Raw genomic sequence first — 23,051 nt, 5'->3', positions numbered from 1 at the left:
ATATGCCAATAAGAGACTGATCTATTGCAGTTCAAAATAATAATCAGAAGATACAAGGAAACAATAACAAGTGAATGTGATTTCAGTGTTTAGAAAAAAGACTCAATGAATTTTTTTCTTTGAATTAAGTTATCCTGAGATGCGGGTACATCCAGATGACGAGCCTCAAATGGGACGAAACCCATGTCCTAGATTCCATTATCCATCTCTGTTTAGAATAATTTTAATTTTATAAAAAAGGAAGTTATATTACTATAAGTTATCAATGGTATTTCTCTATCATGAAATGTAACTACTAATAAATTTTAGCAAAGATGGATAGTGGCTAGCAGTAGAATCCAGTTTGACATGCGTTTCGTCTTATTTGGAACTCGTCAGCTGTTGATGTTCACTCTGGGACTCGAACCCAGTACCTTTTGCTTCAAACGCCATCGTGTTATCCACTCAGCTACCGAGTCCCAATAACCACTTACAGTCCCAAAAATCAATGTGAAGATTCAAACAAACAATACCAAGTGAATACTAATAAAATTGTTTATTTATATTGACTATTTAAAATATAAAACAAATTAAAACAACAACAAATGGATCTGAATTGAAATCCAATGATTTACTATTATAAATCATGTGCTAAATTCAAATGTTACATGGTAAATATCTATCTATCTATCTATCTACATCTATCTATTTATTTATTTATCTATCTATCTATCTTGAGATGATGAAGATTTGTAGCTCAGGTGAATGATTTTGATAGAGTTTTGTTCTTTGAGCTGTATGATTTGGTCGTGGAACTTCTACCACATGTTCATGCTGATGATGTCATTCAGAAGAACGATGAAAGCTCCACGACCAAACCATCCAGCTCAGAGAATAAAGCTCCATCAAAATCTATCTATCTACCTATCTCCTTAATTACATCGACATAATAATTAAAGTAACCTGATTTTCAACTACTATCTCTACGTTGAATCATTCTATGATTGAATACCTATGTAGAGTACATTTATTGAAGATACTACTTGGAAAGAATGGCCTAAGATGAGATAAAAAGTACTAGTGTTGATACCTACATGAATACATTCCTCACTTTCATCCAACAATCAATAATCATGGCTGTATATCCATATTTTTGTTTTTACTGGAGCAAGAAATGGGAAGTGCTCAGTAGTAAGTTTGTGTTTTGATAGTGAAGTACTCCATGGTTGAGTGATTGGACAAACAAAATCTTCTAAATGTTTTATCAAAAAATTTATTTTAGTTTCTGTAATAGGTATATTTTCATAATGTTCATGAACATACTAATAAATGGTAATTCATTGGAATCATGAAACAATTTAAGCTAGATCACCACTGAAAACTTAGAAACACTGAACATCCGTTTAGTCCTCGTAGGGGACTCTTTAGTAGTGCCCATCTATGAAACCATCAAAGGGAGTAGAACGCAGGATCTTCAGTTTCACGTGCCAAGCCTCAACATCTAGATTACTTAGTCAAGATCAAATGGTGCTAATTCCTAACCTCAATTAATCCACGATATTACGCAACCATCTTTCACTGCCTTCAGTTGGCAGCTGTCTTACACCCGATACAGCCTAGCTACACGAGAATGAAACGACCGTCCAGTGATTCCAGGTATTTAATGATGGTCTAACTTAGATTGGTTCATGATTTCAATGAAAATCAACAATTTTCAGTATTCCTTACTAACAATTATCTTTGGCTCACTGGTTACTAGCTTCTGAAAGAAATTTCTGAAGTTTTAGTAACAAACCGTGACCGGTGGAGCTAATCAGTCTACCGTAACATAAATCAACAACCAATTATCTTTCATCTAATAACCATTAATTTACATTAATTTATGACCGATTTATAACTATCTAATGTTTAATGTAAAATGAACTCTATCGACCAAGTTTCAGTGCGATCACTGGATGCATTGAGATCATGAGTCAATTGAAGCTAGATCACCATGGAAAACCTGGAAGCACTCAACGGCCTTTTCGTTCAACTATGGGACTCCTGAGCAGTGCTCATCCACGATCCTGCCTCACGAGATTTCAACCCTGGACCTATCAGTCCCGCGCGCGAGCACTTAATCGAGAGACCATTGATTCAACCGTCGTCCAACGGTGTTAATGTCTAGCTTCAAACAATCCATCAAATTGAGCAACCATTCACCAATGTCATCAGTGAGTTACTATCTCCCAACAGACTGGTTGAACTCCACTGGTTACTGCTTCTCACTAGAACTCCGGGAAGTACCTCTTGAAGCCAGTCACTAGTGAGCACATGATCATTATCAGAAGGGGTTTTGTGGAGATTTCAGTAATTTTATAGAGTTGAGATCATGAGTCAATTGAAGCTAGATCACCATGGAAAACCTGGAAGCACTCAACGGCCGTTTTGTCCTATTGTGGGACTCCTCAGCAGTGCGCATCCAACTGCTTATCATATGAATCAAAAGCTGTTCTTTTTATGTATAAATTACTTTTATGTTTTCTCAGATTTCAAAATACTATTATTTGAACATGATCTTTGTATTCCATATTTTCAGTCTTATGTCTTAGTTCGATGTAATTATATTTTTACTCATTACTTTTTTATTGTAGTCCAGTTCCTTATATGTCGATTTTTGTACATCTTTGGATGAATTAGATTGTATTAATAGAATATGGAGTTACCGGCCATAATCGTCTTCCTTTTTTCTAGCCTGCTGATCTATCAGGTTATGAGTCAGCAATAGGACAACTTTCTTTTATCTATCCTTTATGTGACTCAGTCACAAGTCAAACTTATATATTACAGTCTCAAGGTTGTACTAAATAATCTTGCACATGGAGACTATGAAATAGTTCAAGACAACCCTATCTGAAATCTTTGAGAACAAACTAGTGGGCAGATAACAAGGATCTGAAAGTAAGTCAGCTGGAAACCTTGTATTGACTTACATCTATCGTTGGTTCACATTCATCATCTAAGGATAACTCCATTATTATGTATGGCACTGATACGCTCTGGTAGATTCGAACTAGAGTCATCCATTTCCTCCGTTGAAAGAATTTGATCAACATTACAGACCAAACAAACCTGAAACTTTGTAATCAATCAATGTGAATATCTCAACTCTACAAAAAGTTAATCACTATCCAAATAGCTCAGTGGTAATTTTTTTCACAATTGATTGATCACTGGGTGATGATCGATGTCATGCGTGTCAAGTCCTTCTTAGTGCTGATCGAATGCTATCGATTAAGTTACAATGTGGACACTCGTCTAGGTGGCTCGACACTGCGTGCACTATATATTGAGATAAGATGGTGGTTGGAGGTGGTCATACTATTAAACTATATGACGCGAATTCGAATTTCAAATAGACCATAAATCCTTTCAACAATTAAAGACAAGCCATAACAATCTCTATGAACTGGCATATAAAATCAAAAGTGTACAGTTTCCTGTCAGTTACTATCAACCACTGACGTAACTACTCATACTACTTATTATTGTTTTTTATATAACATTTAATGTGATATTAAATTATCTATCTATCTATTTTCACAATATTATCGTCATCATCATCATTATCATTAACATCATTGTGAAAACATTCTGAATGGTCACAACAAACTATAGTTGTTATGGTTGGAGTTAAAGAGTTACGTCATATGAGATTACTATTACCATTATTATTACTACTATTATTATTATTATTTATTGTTTCCTCATATGATAACTGCTGTTTTTCAACTGACCAGTGTTTTTTCTCCGATTAAATTTTGTATACAACAACAGAAAATAAATAATTCGATTACTGCAATACAATTCAATTGAGATTAAGAGAAATGTATCATCAATGATTGATCAATTTGAAAATATTGAACGTTTGACTATATATATATTTAATGATGTCAATATAAGTTTTCATGGAGGATAACTGACCGACTCATTCAAGGTAAAGACCGGTGTTAGGCAAGGTTGTTTACTCTCACTCTTTCTCTTACTCTTGTTGATCGACTGGATTATGAAAACGTCAACATCTGGAGTGAAGTATGGGATATAATCGACAGCTAGGATGCAGCTGGACAGTTTAGACTTCGCAGATGATCTGGCTCTTCTATCACACACACAACAACAAATGCAGTAAGTAAGTAAGTAAACATAAGTTCATTCACTACAAGAAATGACACTTTTAAATCTGACCCTTTTAATAGTCATAATAGTAATTTTACAGTTGAAATCATGAGTCAATTGAAACTAGACCACCATGGAAAACCTGGAAGCATTGGACAGCCGTTTCGTCCTATTGTGAGACTCCTTAGCAGTGCGCATTCAAGATTCCAACCCAGGACCTATCAGTCTCACGCGAAAACGCTTAACCTCTAGACTACTGAGCCGACCGTCAACCAACGGTGTCAATGTCTAACTTCAACAAATTCACGAAATTGAGCGACACATCCACCATTGTTTTCAATGAGTTACTATCTCACAATAGATCCGGTTGAACTCCACTGGTCACTACTTCTCATTAGAACTCTATGAAATACCTCTTGAATCCAGTCACTAGTGAGAATATGATCATTATCAGAAGGGGGTTTTGTGGAGATTATAGTGGTCTAGCTTCAATTGACTCATGATTTCAGCTATAAAATTACTAAAATCTCCACAAACCCCTTCTGATAGTGGTTATTATAGTATTAAGATGAAGCAGTAATCCTATTTATATATTGTATAATTTTTAATTTCCCAGTTCTATGATTAGCTTAAATTAAGACAAATAATTCTTTGAGAGGTTATTACAACAGTACAAAGAATTATAAGCAGAAATCGATGGTGGCTAGTAGTGGAATCAAATACAAACGTTTTGTCCTATTTGGGACTACGTGGATAACACGATGGTATTTGAAGCGAACGATATTGGGTTCAAGTCTCGGAGTCAATATCAACCTTGCGATTCAAGTACATCCAGCAAATGAGTCCCAAATAGGATGAAACGATCGTCCCAAATGCCACTACTAGCCACTATCATCTCAGCCTACAATGTTTGTGACTTGGTGGCATTATCGAAGTAATCCGCACAGATACACATATGCCAATAAGAGACTAATCCATTACAGTCCTGAACATCAATGTCAAGATTCAAACAACCATTACAAAAATGAAATAATTACAAATCATTGTTATAACCTTCTTGAGATTCAATATTCTTATCATATTCAATGAGAAATTCACCATAGAAAACCCAATCCTCTAGACACTTGATTGTATAAAATTCCCAACCTTGAAGAATCGTTCTGTAGTACCAGTCTAACCAATTATTTCTGGTGGTTTTAATGGCATTTTGAATGGAAAATTCCTCTGAAGCTCTAACGTTCACCATAACTGTATTTTAATCCGGAATGCATTGAAATTGTTAGTATCAGACACTTGTGAACAACTCCAGCCTCAAAGGATAATTTCAAATTACATGTAAGTGTCAACTAACTGTAATCATCTGACATTTTCTGTGTTAAATCACGTTGGACGCCGGCTCAGTAGTCTATCGGCTAAGTGCTCCGGCGCGAGACTGATATGTCCTGGGTTCGAATCTCGTGAGTGCGGGATCGTGGATGCGCACTGCTGAGGAGTCCCATAATAGGACGAAACGGCCATCAAGCAGTGCTTCCAGGTTTTCCCTGGTGGTTTAGCTTCAATTGACTCATGACTTCAACTATGAAAATCACACTTTGTTGAATGAACAAGTTTTCCTCTGTTTTATAACAGAAATTATTTCTAAAAGAAACGTGTACAAATTATACGTGTAGTCAATGTTTACGTGTTTAGAATCTATATTTATCCGAAAACTGTTTGTGTTTGGTTGAAAACATCAATCAGACAATTGAACAGTCAGATAAATGATTTGACGTTGTTATAATATTCTCATGATGCTGCCTCATGTGTATGAAACAATGACAGTAGTGAATGAAACACTCACTAAACGCGTGCAAATCATTTTCATTCTCTTCAGATGTGAGATTAATGCAGATTGATGAGTTGTATACTTGACAATACTGACTGATAACCATTTGAAGTCGAGACTCAGTGGACAGCTGTTTCACCTGAATATCACACTTCTCAGTGGTTGTAGACATTCACAAATCTAACAGGAGTTTCCGTTCATATAAACGATCATTGTGTGCAAGACGGTGATGATAAAAGTGAGTAAAGAAACAGAGTGTTTAAAATCAATTGTATTCTGGGGTGCTACTATGATTGTGTTACTGGTTAGTGTCAATTAAGATACTTGATTGAAATCGATTGATTTTCAACACAACATTCGAAGTGAACATCCATTAGTGCCAAGTGAATGTTAGATGTGTAAATTTACCATAACGTAAACATTATATTTCACGTGTTATGACTTTGTTGTAATTGTTCAATTGAATTCATTCATCGTATACATGGCTTAATCAAAGTGTTTATAGAATGAGAATTTCTGTTGTTGTCATAAACTGAAGTCAGAGTATAATATTACAGCAACACATCTGTTGGACAAGTTGTGTTTACTCCCTGATGGAGGGACATGTTATGATAGAGGTAAACACTGAAATGGGGAAATGAGTGTGTAAGGATGGCTCGTTGGTAAACTCTAGGAAGCCTCAAGAAGGCCAGAAAGAGCCGAAGACATTCCATTCAATCACAGCTAGGAGGATATTCTAGAATGTCGACGTGTAGCTTCCCCATTGGATGGGTAAGAATGACCCCATATGTGCCTATTGGTTGTTCGAAATGATGATTTACTCTCAGTCAAAATCTATAAATACATGAGATTTCTGTACTATATTTCGACACTGTTTTGGGGAGTAAAAGTTCCTACTTACTAGTCTTCTTTGTTCTCTCTTTTGCGACGTTGCGGGATCTATCGTTCAAGTAGTCTAGTAGTACGCGGGATAGTGAGAAGCAAAGTTCTAGATATAACAGAGTGTCATTGGAATTCAATTGAAATATGGATGTTTTAATAATCTGAATTGTGTTATTCACTCACAAGTCAATGATAGAATTAAGGATTGAACTTTGAAATATTTCATTTCCAAAATGTCAACCAATTTTCCCACACTTCATTGTTCCTTTTTTTCCACATCAATCACTCTCTGTTCTCGTTCTCTTCTCTTCCATCTTGTTCACCTTCTGTCACCAAGTATTTCACTTTTGATTGATGATACATTTTACTTGTATCTGTCGACATCAGTGACACACACCACATGGAAGCAAATACCAATCTCTCTATCCATACTTCCCAAAGGTTTCTAATTTGATATCACATCGTGACAACAAATACAATAATAGTCTCTCTGTATTACTGGATTGGAGACTGACAATCCTGCACTGATTTGTGATGAGAATTGTAATGTGTTTTGCAAAGTTGTGTTAGGAAACGGTTACCTCTGAATACACAAAGTCACTTTTGACTCAATACATCACGACTAACCACCAGTAATGATATAATCGTCTCTTAATTTGATTTTCCAATAACTCACTCAACGATATTGTGAACACATTGATCCTTCCACATGGAAGAATTCATAAACGTGCACCGATAATTAGTTTGGAATGCAGGTGATGCCATGACACGGTCTTTTTTAATTTTTCAATGATTTCTCAAAATTGATATAAGTTAACAGGAAGATATTCTCTTTATTCATTGTATATTTTGAAGGTACAGAGATACGACTATTATTCGGTTATCAGATTTCCTTGAAATGTTTATTTCGAAACTTACTTACTTACTTACGTCTGTTACTCCTAATGGAGCATTGGCAGCCGAACAGCATTCTCCAACTTACTCTGTTCTGGGTCTTCCTTTCTAGTTCTATCCATTTTTTGTTCATTCTTCTCATGTCTGTCTCGTGTGTTGGTGAACTACTTTGCTTGAATGACGAATTTGTTTGCAGTGAATTTTGATTGAATGAAGTAAGGTATAATTGTGAAACTGATTAACTTGAAGTTGTATTATGAATGGGAATGTTTCTTGTAATATAGAACAAAACTTGAATAACATTATAAGTTCTAGTGGATTACTACTAGCCAATTATATTCACATATATCCTTTAAAGTAATTACCCATAAATAATATTATAGTTGAAATCATAAGACAATTGAAGGTAGACCGCTATAGGATTACAGTTTTTTTTCGGACGTGTAACGACCTACCGAACTTTGTGCTTCGTTATAATACTGAGTCTTCTAAGAGAAGAAATACATGAATTTAACTGTATAACTCTTGAACTTATAATTATCAGTATAGGGTTATGGAGATTGTCGAGTTTTGATTGAGATCATGATCCGATCAATGTCGAATCACCACTGAAAACCCGAAGTCACTGGACTTCGAGACTGGTAGGTCTTGTTTTGAGTCTTGGGCGTGGGATCGTTGATACACACTGCCGAGAAGTCCTATACTAGGACGAAAAGGCCGTCTAGCGTTTTCAGGTTTTCAATAGTGGTCTTACATTTATCTATTCATGATCTTGATCAGAATTTATATTGCTATTAGTAATAAGTTGAGTAATAGTTGATGATGTAACATATGTTTATTTAAACCATTAGAAAAAGCTTTTGGAAAGAAGTTGCGAATAATGTATAATTTGTTTCACTTAGATATATTCATATCAATCCAATACTTCATGAATCAAGTTAGCTTATATACTTGGATCAAATCAGAAGTGTCACAACGATACCTTAATCCTTGATTCATTCTCGAAAATTTCATATTTACTCTGTGCCCTTACTCTCTTATCGGGTTGTTCAGGGTCACAAATGTAACAGAGGGATTTGTCTGAAACACGATCCATACACAACAAGTGACACTTATTCATATCTTATGTTAACATTAAGTCTGTGGGTCGTATAAGTCACAATAATCTCAGTTGGATTAGAATTAAATACTGGGGAACACAGAACAGTTGTTTGGTCCTAATAATAAGTAGTCTTAGTTATAGCATATACCCATGACTTCACCAGATTCGTAATTTCTAACAGTAACTAATATGCCTTAGATTAGGATGAAAAAGCTGTCCAGTACTCCCTAATTTCTTATGTTACCTCAGATACTATCATATTTTTTGTACGAATACTATCAATGTACTAAACCAATTTCATATAGTTGAAATCATCAGTCAGTTGAAGCTAGACCGCCATGGAAAACCTGAGAGCACTAGACGGCCATTTCATCCTATTAATAAAAAACAATATCTTCAATGATTGTTACATAATAGTCAATCAACTGTAAACTTATTCATTTTAATGTTTCAACATTTCACAATATACTTTATATGATAAATGAAATTCAATTACATTTTTAAGCACTCGTACGCGAGACTGATAGGTCCTGGGTTCGAATCTCACGAGGTGGGATCGCGGATGCGCACCGTTGAGGAGTCCCGCAATAGGACGAAACGGCCAGGTTTTCCATGGTAGTCTAGCTTCAATTGACTCATGATTTCAACTATATAAAATACATAAGATCTCCACAAAACCCCTTCTGATAAACCAATTTCCATTTCAAGTCGCTTCAGCTAAACTATACCATTTAAGTTTAAATTCACTTAGTACTATTTGTTTGAATCTTCCCATTGATGTTTTAGGACTGTAACTGGTCAGTCTCTAATTGGCATATGTGCATCCTATGCGGACTGCTTCAATATAGCCCTAATTCACAAGCATGATAATTAAAGATGGATAGTGGCTAACAGTGGAGTCCAGAACGCGTACTATTTCTTCCTATTTGGGACTCGTCAGCTGGATGAACCTGCATCTCAGAGTTAATGTTCACTGTGGGACTTGAATCCAGTACCTTTCATTTCAAACGCCATCGCGTTATCCACTCATCCACTGAGTCCTAATAGCCACCATTTAAGTTTATTAATATTCATTCATAGTATAGATAATTATTCCGTCTTAAAAAAACATTTAAACAAATTCTCTTTACAGAAAAAAATATATATGGGGTTAAATAAAAATTTAAAAAAAATTACTAATCTACACATCACCATGTGATCCTAAAGTTGAATGACGTCAAGGAGAGGGAGAGAGATTGACATTTTTTTAGAAAATTTTTCTTACATTGTGATTGATTAAAAAAAAGATTCATATTATTGTATTAATAAGATAGAAAAAAATATCCCATTTAGATGGTTTCTATGTGTAATTAAATGTGTGAATAAGAGTTTTTCTCTTTTTTTTACGATTTTTTATCATGACAGGATGAATAAATGGATATTGAAGAATATTGAAGGGAGAGTAAAAGAGACCAAAGAGAGGAAAAGTGAAAAAAAAAGTGAGAAAATATTAGTAAATAAATTGAATAAATAGATCAGTAACTGTCTGGTGTATTAGCCTAAAACTTCATGTGTTCATAGTTAAAATCATGAGTCAATTGAAGCTAGACCATCATGGAAAACCTGGAAGTACTGGACGGCCAACTCGTCCTATTATGGGAGTTCTCAGCAGTGCGCATCCGCGATCCCACACTTGAGACCAGGACCTACCAGTCTCGCGCCGGAGCACTTAACCGATAGACCACTAAACCATCTAACTAAGCATCTAACGCTGTTAATATCTAACTTCAACCTATCCACGATGCTTGAGCAACCGTTCTCCAATTGTCTTCAGTGAGTTGATATCTCTACAACCGAAGAATTGACGATTTTAAGGTTTGATCTTTCAAAGATTTATGAGAGCACATTGATAAAGTTTTCTTCTAAGATGAAATGGAGAGACTATAATTTATGGACGACCTTTGAACGAATCTTAAGTGGCCTTGAGAAATATTGACCAATCAGGAGACAGTATAAAGTAAAAATATATTGTACAACACCAAAGAATTAGAGTGAGTACACTTCTTTTACATGGTCCAAAAACTTGTCAAGGTTAGAAAGGGGTTCAAAGGTTTTAAAATAATAATGCATAAGGTAGAGGAACTCATCCATATGGCTCCATAATACTCGGTCTCTGGAGCCATGATAAGGTCATAAAAACCCTCTCAGCCTCGACCACATAGCTTCATTATTGTTTGTGTGTACTCCGGTTGTGTAAGTTTATCATTTTTATTACGCATATATCCCTACAATACTCATACCTCTGAACAGCTGAAGCTTCAGTAACATCTGCGAATATTGCAGTCGATAATACTGGTGCTTTTATTATACAGTTCACAGCAATTATTATAATTTGCCTTAGTCTCAATCTAGATCGAGCGAAAAAGGTTCCTATTCTAGCAAACGTCTTCCTTCAAGATATATTACATCAAAGAACAACATCACGGTAGTCTGCACAAGGTCTACAAGTCATTAATTACTCGTAATTACAAATACATGAACTTAGTAGTTTCATTTGTTGTAGCCGCTTAAATGTCAAGTCTTCTCTAAAATTTTTTGTGAACCGATCGTACATGAGCATCAGGTACTGAAATTGTCACCGTGACTTTGAAATCCCTAAAACGCTTCTGAATGGCTCGTTCATAAATTTACAATCTCGATATTACCACTAACTTCAATCGATGACGAATATTACCAACAAATTGAATGATTTTTGTATATTATCATATCACCTTGATTAGAAACCAGGAAGCACTGAACATCCGTTTCATCACAGTTTGGAACTCCATACAGATAATATACATCCACAAATCTATCAAGAATTGGACAAGGAACATTTAGATTTCACTGGTTTGGCATCCATTAGTCAATATGCAGCATAAAACATCGATAGTCTTATAGGAGTGGTGACAATTTTTTTCATTTTATACATCTAAACTCCATTTGTCAACAACCTGACAAATACTGGAAATCTCAAACGGAAACAGTATTTTTGAGAGATATTCACCTCATTATCTACCCTTTGAAAAAAGATGACAAGTAAAATTAGAATAAGATTTATCAACCTAAAGTGTGATGAGCCAAACGAATAGTTTCATCCTGGCATGGAACTACCCAACAGTACTCATTCACAACCCAACATTCAGGAATTTAACTGAGAACCTTCTGTCTCGTGCGTGAACACTTATATTTTATTTAGTTCCACAGTAGAAAAAAATGATTTTTCCCTTGTTTCCAGGTTTTCAAAAGTAATGTACCTAAGACCAGTTCATTATATAAAGATCGTGAAAATTCCATATTCAACACAAAATCCGACACTAATAATGATAATGTGCTCACTAGTGACTAGCTTTTAAGTGAGATTCTTGGAATTCTAGTTGAGAAGCTGTGACCAATGGAGTTCAACTATGTCTTATATGAGGTAGGCAATCGAACACAATATCTCAATCTTATGAATTGACAAAGTTTAGACGTTACCAGTATAGGATGCGGTCTCAGTAGTCATTCACAAGTGATACCGAAAGTCCTGGCACCTATTCTCCAAAACAGGATTATTAATGTATACTGTTGAGGAGTTCAAGAGAAAGAGAACACAACAGTTCAACGCTTTCAAGTTTTCAATGATGGTTTAACTAACATCAATTCATGATATAAAGTCTATGAATATCATCATCTTCATTCATCTTAATCATTGTGTTATGATTTCAATCCATGTATCTTTGACCTGAATTTTGAATGTACTTTTATTCTATGAATCATTATATTTGTTTATTGTGAAATGGCATTACAATCTACTTAAATCATTATTATTATTATTATAATCATTAAATTTTTAAAAAAATGTCGTTTTAGGTCAAAATCAGAAACAAAAAAAAGGTAGATAGTTACTATTATAAATTGATTTTTCATTGGATGTTAGTGACTAATTTCATAGAAAAAATATTTATAAAGTTCTAATATAGGTTAGTAACTAGTAGAGGTCAATTATCCAAAGTTGAAATCATGAGTCGATTGAAGCTAAACCACCAAGGAAAACCTGGAAGCACTGGACGGCCGTTTCGTCCTATTATGGGACTACTCAGCTCTGGCTCGAGACTGGTAGGTCCTGGGTTCGAATCTTGCGAGAGCGGGATCGTGGATGCGCACTGCTGAGGAGTCCCATAATGGGACGAGTTGGCCGTCCAGTGCTTCCAGGTTTTCCTTGGTGGTCTAGCTTCAATCAACTCATGATTTCAACTTTGAAAAATACTGAAATCTCCACAAAACCCCTTCAGAGATCAATTATATCAAATCTAAGTAGCTGAGTGGATAATGTGATAGCGTTTAAAGTGAAAGGTACTGGGTTCGAGTCCTAGAGTGAACATCAATTCTGAGATGTAGGTACATCCAGCTGACGAGTCCCAAATTGGACGAAGTGACGTGCGTCCTGTATTCCACTGCTAACCACTATCCATCTTTTCTTACAATCTAAAATAGTTATTAACCAAATAGCATTGAGAGGTGATTGTAAAATATTGTGAACTAATGGAAGTAAACTAGTGAATTTCAACTCAGAAATTTAAACAATAAGTGGCCTCTCTGATATTCGAAAGGTTATGGATCTTTTCGCCAGTTTGTTCTTGAATCCAAACTCTTAGTGAGTAGTAAAACTAAGATAATAGAGTTCTTCACAGCTCCATTGTTTTCAGTAACTTTCTAACCATGGTCAAAGAACCTTGGAGACCTGTGAGTATTGAGTTTGTTCTCACATCTCAAAGTGTAAACCCATGGATTCTTGATGATTCTTACCTCAACGTAATCTGAGCATATTAGAAGAGATTAAATGTCACATGACCGAACAGTAAGTACGAGATGCAAATATGTGTCGGCCATTAATCCTCTATAAAGTTCAGTTTGAATTAATCTAGTGTCATATGGATTGATAATTTATGTCTGTTATATCTGAAGCGTTTCGAATTCACTAGTTAGCGAACGGAACAAAGACTTGTAACCAGAGACCGATAAGCTAGCTATTCTGACGCGACCCAGCTAACTAGAGTAAAAAGTCCAAGTTGGAAGCGGGGTAAACATATTCCGTAGCAGCCAGAAGCACAGCAATCGTAAGGAGAAAAAAATCAAATGTATATGTACAGCAATAAATTGTCCTTGGGCAGCGTTACAAAATAGTACACTCAAAGATAAAGCCGACAGATAGCGTTTAAGATTTTTTACAAGTGGGAAAATCGGCTCGAATGTAAAAAGAGCGCTTTCGGCGCGAAACCAAAGAAATTCAAATTTTCAAAATAAAATTACAAAATTAAGCTATTTATCAAGTAAGTTCTGAGGATTTGACATCCCAATAATGTCCATATCCATTCATCTTTAGCAATACAAGTTTTTCTTAAATCTTTATCTTTTTATGTCCCATGGTAGCCTGATAAATCATTCAGGGAGAGTGAACCTGTCAACTACCCAAACTTGTAGACTGCACTGTCTGGCTAGAAAACAAAAACTTAACATATTCTATATACATTATACATACTACATAGATTCATAAGTTTTCATTTCAGCTAACTCTATCCATGGTAAACTTGCAATCAAATCATTTTATCAGTGTTTAGTTAAATAATAGGCAAGCTGGTAAAATGGAAACTATCAAAACATATAATGATTTCTAAACATAACCTTTCTCAATCTGTTGTCAATAACAACATTATCTTTAGGTAATGTTGAGTAATCGAGCTAACTAGAAATGCAAACATTTTCAATGGAACTTTCAAAGGTGAAAATGACACAATTGGGTGAGGCTATAATCTGTGGACGACCTATGAGCAATGCCAACTGACCTTGAGAATGTCCACCTACTAACTAGGGTTAAATAAGGGCTATAAGACTGTGTGGACAATGCCGATAGACTGGGCTGCTAACTTCTAACTGGCGATCACTCAATATTTATCGTCAGGAAGGACGAAGAAGTAGGAAACGGAAACTTGTTGAAGTACTTTGTGTTGAGAATTCTATATTGTACCAAAAATATAATATTGAATAAAGCTAATAATAATAATAAGATTATGATTTACAGTTGATGGTTAGGGTCAGGTATTAGATTTATGGTTTTCATTACGAACTGACATCAGCCGAAATGCCAAATCGTTATTTAGCCAAATGGATGAATGAATTTCGCGTCAAAATCCAAGACTTGTTATCGTAAATCTGATTGGTTTGTCCATACATTAAAGTCTCGTCACACACTCATTATACCTTTCTCTATCATTATTAATATCCATAAGTGGTAATACTGAATTGTACTGTAAACCTAATTATGTTTATGATACTTACATTTCCGTGAAATATACTTGAAATTCGATGTGAAACAATGAACAGTTGATAGTTTGTTTAAGACCAATTAAGGACCCAGTAAAACTTCTAAATATTACCGTACTTAGTTGTTTAAAAGTAAAATACATACGGTAATACTATAACAGCAGCCTCAGTAGCAGTGGATCTCAACATAAACAAAGGAAAAAGCAAGATTTTCTGGTACAATACAACACGCATTATTCAAATCACACTTGATGGCGAAGCTTTTCAGGATGTAAAAACTTTTACATATCTGAGCAGCATCATTGATGAGCACAGTGGATCTGATGCAAATGTGAAGGCGTGGATTAGCAAAACAAGAGCAGTATATCTATAATTTGGAACTCGAAACAACGGTCAACCTACACCAAAGTCACAATTTTCAATACAAATGTCAAGACAGTTCTACTGTATGGGACAGAAACTTGGAGAATTCTGAAAGCCATCATACAGAAATCACAGGTGTTTATTAACAGTTGTAAGCGCGAGATATTTCGGATCCGTTGGCCAGACACTATCAGCAATATTCTACTGTGGGAGAGAACAAACCAGATTCCAGTGGAAGAAGAAATCAGGAAGAAGCGCTGGAAGTGGATAGAATACACATTCAGGAAATCACCCAACTTCATCACATGGTGCTATAACTTGTGGCCTGTGTACCATGTCACTGTATAACGTGATAATACCGCCAATTAGAGTACAATGAATTATCGATCGGATCAATGACGCATAAAACCCGTATGAGCAGTCTAGAATACCTGTCGGTCCTGCTTTTGTCTAGCCCAACCAGTTAAGTTCAGAACACCGATAACAGCCTCTGTAATATGAATAATTATTCTCAAACATACTGGGTTTATATACCAAATAAACTGACCACATGGTACCATAAAATAGAAAATAACATTTGTACAAGATTCAGCTAAATGTGGCAGTGAGTAGGGGGAACAGTAATTAATGGACTAGGGATAACTCAAAAATGATAAATCGTATAATAATAGTCTGTGGGTCAAAATAAAGCTTATAAGAAGAGGTACATGAATATGAATAGTTTAATTATTTAACAATTATACAATAAAAATATACGCATAGTATTGGTCCATAAATCGTTCCCAAAGTTACCATTCATTATAATTATCAGGACTCAACACAAGGCAAGCCCTCACCTGGTCAAAGGAGGAGAGGAAGATCAAACAATACATTACGCCGAGAAATGGAGACAGGTATGAAAAGAATGAACAACAATTGGATAGAACTAGAAATTAATGCCTAGAATAGAATTGGTTAGAGAATACTGATCAATGGCCTTCTCTCCATTTGAAGTAACAACAAGCATAAGTAACTAAGTAATAGAATGGAAATAAAATTTGAATGATTATTTTTAAAATAACCATACTTACTTACTTACGCCTATTACTCCAAATGCAGCATAGGCCGCCAACCAGCTTCCTCCAACACACTCTGTCCTGGGCCTTCTTTTCTAGTCCTATCCATTTTTTGTTCATTCTTCTCATGTCTGTCACTATTTCTCGGCGTAATGTGTTCTTTGGTCTTTCTCTTCTCCTTTGGCCTTAAGGATTCCATGTGAGGGCTTGTTTTATGACACAATTGGGTGATTTCCTCAAAGTGTGCCTAATCCACTCCGCCTATAGCTCCTCCAAAGGCTACTGCCGGTCCCAAGCCCGGGTAAAGGAGGAAGGTTGGGCATGGGGTTAGCGACCTCATCCCGTAGAAAACCAACTCGCTAAAAAAAAAATTGCTAACCAGAAAAAATTATTCAAAATAACCATAGAAAAGTAATTAATCCCCCATGGAAAAAGAATAATAACAATAATAATAATCATAAAACTAGGAGACTTACACTGTGCATAACATTTTCATAATGATTTATGAACTTTTTTAAAAAAACAAAAAAAAAATTTTTTTTAGTTTTTTTTTATATTCTGAAAATTATTGATATCAGTATTAATGAATATTGAAATTTAATGTAACCGAACTTTTAGTTACTAACCTGGTTTCTTTTTTTTTCTTTTTTGTTTTTGTTTATTCTAATAAATAATTTTAATTTGAGAAAAAAAAGAGAAAAAACAAAAAAAACAAAAAAGAAAAGTCATTAATCATGTCAGAACTATTTGCTGTTTGTTTGTTTGTTTTTTGTATATTTGGTTGGTAATTTACTAAAAAATTATTTTATAGATTAATATTAAGTGAATTTATACTTCAACCCATTGCATAAGCAAGTGGATATCAGGACTCAATAGTTGAGTAGATAACGTGATGGCGTTTGAAGTGAATGGTACAGGGTTTGAGTCACAGAGTGAACATCAACTGTGAGATGGAGGTACATCCAGCTGACGAATCCAAAATAGGAAGATGTGGCGCACGTCCTGAATTCCACTGCTAGCCATTATCCATCTTTGCTTATAATGCTTGTAAATTAGGGCTATATCGAGGCAATACGCACAGTATGCACATATGCCAATAAGAGACTGACCAGTTGCGGTCCTAAATATCAATGTGACGATTCAAACAAACAATACTAAGTGAATAGAATAATATTGTTTTTTTCCTCCTTTTAACTAACTAAAAAATCATTGAAGATTATCACTACCGTGGATTGAAATCTTCCACGTAAGTAATTGGTTAAAGTATCAATTGTTAAGAGTTGATAAAGATATGTTTTACTGATATATTTCAATCAATATACAGTCTTCTATTTAAGACTCGCTGAATGTAAATTATTACCAACCATTGTCTAATTATAATCATCATATGCTCACTAGTGACTGGATTCAAGAGGTATTTCCTGAAGTTCAATTGAGAAACAGTGACCAGTGGAGTTCAACCGGCTCTGTTGTGAGATAGTAACTCATTGAATACAATAGTGGATGTATCGCTCAATTTCGTGGATCGGTTGAAGTTAGACATTAAAACCATCGGATGACGGCTCAGTGGTCTAAAGGTTGAGCGTTCGAACGCGAGGCTAATAGATGCTGGGTTCAAATCTCGTGAGGCGTGATCGTGAATGCGCACTGCTGAGGAGTTACACACTACAACGAAACGGCCTTTCAGTACTTCCAAGTTTTCGATAGTGGTCTAGCTTCAATCGACTAGCTTCAAACCTGGAAGCACTGGACGTCCATTTCGTACTAGTAAAGGACTCCTTATCAGTGGATATCTACTTATAATTAATTCGTTCGAATGACTAATTTTTTAATTATTTATTACTAGAACTAATGAAATAATTGATCTTTCAGTGTTTTGTCATACTGTGGGACTCCTCAGCAGTGCGCATCCACGACCTAGCTTCAATTGACTGACGCTTTCAACTATGAAAATACTGAGATCTCCACAAAACCCTTTCTAATTAATTATGTTTTAACAAGTTTATAGAATTCTGTTAGAGTGTTTTATTATGTTCATTGTATCAAATGAATTGAAATCTAGGTGTAGGCACTTGGATATGATTGATATCTAAGCTATAAACCTATGTCTCATACTATATTGTACTTTTATAGTTAAGATCATGAGTCAATTGAGGCTAGACCACCATCGAAAACCTGGAAGCACTGGATGGCCAACTCGTCCTATTATGGGACTCCTCAGCAGTGCGTATCCACGATCCCGCTCTCGCGAGATTCGAACCCAGGACCTACCAGTCACGAGCCAGAGCCCTTAACCGATAGACCACTGAGCCGTCCGGCATCCAACGGTGTTAATGTCTAACCTCAACCAATCCACGAAATTGCGCGACCAACTTCCAATGTACTGAGGTACTGTCTCTACCTGACATGGATTAGCTCCACTGGCCACGACTTCTCACTAGAACTCCAGGAATTACCTCAAGGAGCCAGTCACTAATGAGCATATGATCATTATCACAAGGGGGGTTTTTGTGGAGATTTAGTAATTTTATAGTTAAGATCATGAGTCAATTGAGGCTAGACCACCATCGAAAACCTGGAAGCACTGGACGGCCAACTCGTCCTATTATGGGACTCCTCGTCAGTGCGCATCTACGAACCCGCTCTCGCGAGATTCGAACCCAGGACCTACCAGTCTCGAGCCAGAGCCCTTAACCGATAGACCACTGAGCCGTCCGGCATCCAACGGTGTTAATGTCTAACCTCAACCAATCCAACCAATATTGTACTTATTAGCAAGATGTATGTGTGGCCATATGGAAATTAATCCTGAAAAACATGTTAAACTGAGTTTTACAGTTTTATATAAATTACCATTGGGTTATGTCCTGTGAGAATGAACTATTTCAAGACTGAAATGTTTGAACTAAACATTTACTTTTAAATAACTGTTGCCATGTTTTTTTTGTTAGATGGTTAAAAGTAGTCTTTCGGAATCCCTGGACTAAAGTTTTATATTAATAAGCACTCATCAGTAAGACGTACTTACAATGCCGTAGCAACTAATACTATCTGTGAGATTCAAACTCTTTTTATCCAGCATTGCAACCTGAGACTGTCTAATCTGTAATTCTGACCGTGCATTTTCTGCCAAGTGATAACTCCTCACTTATGGTCACACTGAGTAACACGGTTAGATTATTTTATGGAATATTATTTTCGTCATGACTAAAATACAATTTACTGACATACATCGACTAATATGAAATCTATATCGTTTCAGATGGTATGTACTGATTGATTTTAAGCGCCTAAGATTAAAGTGTATGCATCATCTTAGCAATTTATTTAGAATACTGACCACAATTGGACTTGATCAACATATCAAACACTATATAACCTAACATGACTTGATCCTATGTCGGTAAAATCCATAGAGTTATGCATAGTATGATACTATTATGTATGTATTCCTACGTGCACACCTAATAGATCCGCATAATTATTGAACTTTCGAGTTGATGACTTCTTTTTATGCCAATAAAACTAACGACTTTTGATTCACCAATAATATCAGTAACCATCAACAATTATCAAATATTCTAAAGCGAGAATTACTTTGTAGTTTGCATTCACGACAGATTGACCTGATTTGGCATACAACTGAAAATCAGGAGAGAATGGTTGGCCATTGAATCCTATTATGAGAGTATACAGTAGGAATAGACACCTACGACTCTACCAAGATCAAGCATAGGATCTTCTATTCTCGCGGTGACTGTCTAACCGACTAGACATTTAAGATGATCTCTATAAAACCCTTTTATTCTACATTATGGTTGTACCGATCACTAGTGACTTACATTGAGATGAGCTTCCAAAGTTCTAACAAGATACCGTAACAAATGGAGTTCATACAGGCCACCCTTCACCAGTGGTGATTGTCAGGCTACATTGTGAATCAGTTGAAGTAGTGAATATATTACAGTTGATTACTATTATTATCAACTTTATTCATTATTATATTTTTGGTAAAATATTGAATTCTCGGCATGAAGTATTTCAACAAGTTTCCTTTTCCTATTTCTTGATCGATCCTGAAGATAAATATTGAATGGTCATCAGTTGGATGTTAGCAGCTCAAGAATCGACATCTGGATAATGCACATTGTCAACCACCACGACGTCCCTGATTGTACTTTTTGTAACCTGTACTGCTAAATGTAAACTTTTCACAAACGCATCTGAATAGATTACGCGTTTAATAGACAGGAACAGGTAGCCCAGATATTCAAGCAGGCCGCCACAGTATTTCAGTGGTTCTAAAAGACGAACACTCATATCGACTCACAAATGTCCTGAGTTCGAACCTTTCTGATGTTAGTATAGTCTGCTTAATAGTCCCATAGTAGGACAAAACAGCTCTCCATTTATTATTATCAGAAGGGGTTTTGTGGAGATCTAGTATTTTCATAGTTGAAAGCCTGAGTCAATTGAAGCTAGACCACCAGGGAAAACCTGGAAGCACTGCTTGACGGCCAACTCGTCCTATTGTTTGACTCCTCAGCAGTGCGCATCCACGACCTCACCTCGCGAGATTCAGATCCAGGACTTACCATTTCTCCAGTTCTCTTTTTTTTCAATTATATCCCAACTGAGACCAATCACTGACAAGTCAAAGAGATCGTCACAAAATCATCTCATTAATTGCAGTATTCGTCATACTTATTTTTCAGATTGTCATTTTTCATAGGTAATAATTAAAACCTTCTCTTTTTCCCCCGATATTCATTAAAACAAAATGTATTATTTAACTATCAGCTTTCATAACAGCATCGAAATGTCGATAAAGTTAATCAGATAATTATTTCAGTGTTTCATCTTTCAATTTGGCTTAAATTTCATTTCAAAGTTAATTGGACATATTGAAATGAAAAGAGAAGAGTTTAGTTGGTCAACTTAATGCTTTTTCAATTATGTTGATGAATCATGGCTAAAACTAGATATAAAAATTGAATTCATGAGGTAGTTAAAGCTAGACCACCATAGAAAACCTGGAAGTACTGAAGGGCCGTTTCGTTCTAGTATGGGGACTCTTCAGCAGTGCTCATCCATGATCCCGCTCGCCGGACTCGAATCCATGACCTTCGGCCTCGCGCGTGAATGCTGAACCTTTAGACTACTAAGCTTGAATTCAATAGTGTTAATGTCTAACTTCAAACTATCCACTAAATAGCTTAAACAAGATCCAGACTAATCCAGAAGACACGCATCAGAAGTAGGATGACGATGCCTTCCATTGTTGGTCATGATTTATCTATTTAAAGAAAGATATTAAAACTATTTCAATTCTCCGATTGTCTCTATTCTCGACTACATTTTTAAAAGACTTTCATGAGAAATATGTTGATGCCAAGCAAATATTTCTATACAGTGATCCATGGTGCCCGCTACGCACTGTTAATGTATTCATTAACAATAGCTATCTATATTAAGTAGATCAACACGTTGTTGATTGAAAAGACAAACACTAGGTTCAAAACTCTGATATGAACATCAATGATGTTATAATGGGACTTTGAGCTGACTCATCTCTAACAGAACAAAATGAACACATTGGATTCCATAGTTAATCACAGTTCAACTAATCCAAAAATTCTAATGAATGGGACTATCTGATTGTTCACCTCTCAATAGATGTTCATATGTAGATCATTATTATCGATTATTATAGTAAACTTTCACCAGAAGGTGCTTGGATTATAGAGTACATAGAGTTGTAAAACTTTCAAACATTCTGTTCAAATTAGTTAAATAGTCTAGTCCAGAGATTTTTAGAGATAAGAGCCATAGTCTAAAGGTAATATGGCTTCTTCCAGATAATGAAGTTCCTAGGTCCAACATCATTTAATTTTACACTAATAACAATCCCCCTAAACCAGATGATGTGATTTTCTAGGACATCTTAGTTTTCTAGATAATTTCAAGCCATGAAGAAAAGGAAAACTGGATATATTGACAGATCATTGAGTAATGACCATTATCAGATTTTTTAATCATTAGTCATGATTGGAATCTGTCTACTGTGAAACTGATTGACTCTGATTCCAGTCAATCAGAAAAAATCAGCACCCTAAACAATCCTTTTGTGCACTTTGTAGGCCAGTGTCAACCATCATGAAATTTATATCCGGAGTCTCTAACAAACAATCTCCAATTACCTAACAGAATATTAACATCATATTTCTGTAACCAGATATTTTTTTCTAAAAAAATAGTTAAACACATATCGCCACATGATGCTTAGTTATTCACGTTCATTAGTAATTGATTTCGTTAAAATGAAAGAAAAAAAGTTTATTTAAGTCGAAACTCTACATATTTGGAAGAACTGACTTGTTTCATTAGATCTTGTTTCTTTAAATACAACAAAATATAAGCAGAGATGGATAGTGGCTAGCAGTGGAATCCAGGACGCGCATCACTTCGTCCTATT

The 23,051-nt window shown here is 35.5% G+C and overlaps 1 non-coding gene across 1 annotated transcript; it reads right to left on the bottom strand.

The window, feature by feature from the left end:
* Nucleotides 1-388: 388 nt before the first annotated feature.
* Nucleotides 389-455, bottom strand: Smp_tRNA_00339_Pseudo_TTG.1.1. The gene has a single exon. It is a non-coding gene (tRNA).
* Nucleotides 456-23,051: the final 22,596 nt, after the last annotated feature.

This window comes from Schistosoma mansoni (genome assembly GCF_000237925.1).
Source record: "Schistosoma mansoni, WGS project CABG00000000 data, supercontig 0163, strain Puerto Rico, whole genome shotgun sequence".
NCBI lineage: Eukaryota > Metazoa > Platyhelminthes > Trematoda > Strigeidida > Schistosomatidae > Schistosoma > Schistosoma mansoni.
The sequence above is the reverse complement of the archived record's forward strand: the minus strand, read 5'-3'. Positions and strand labels throughout refer to the sequence as shown.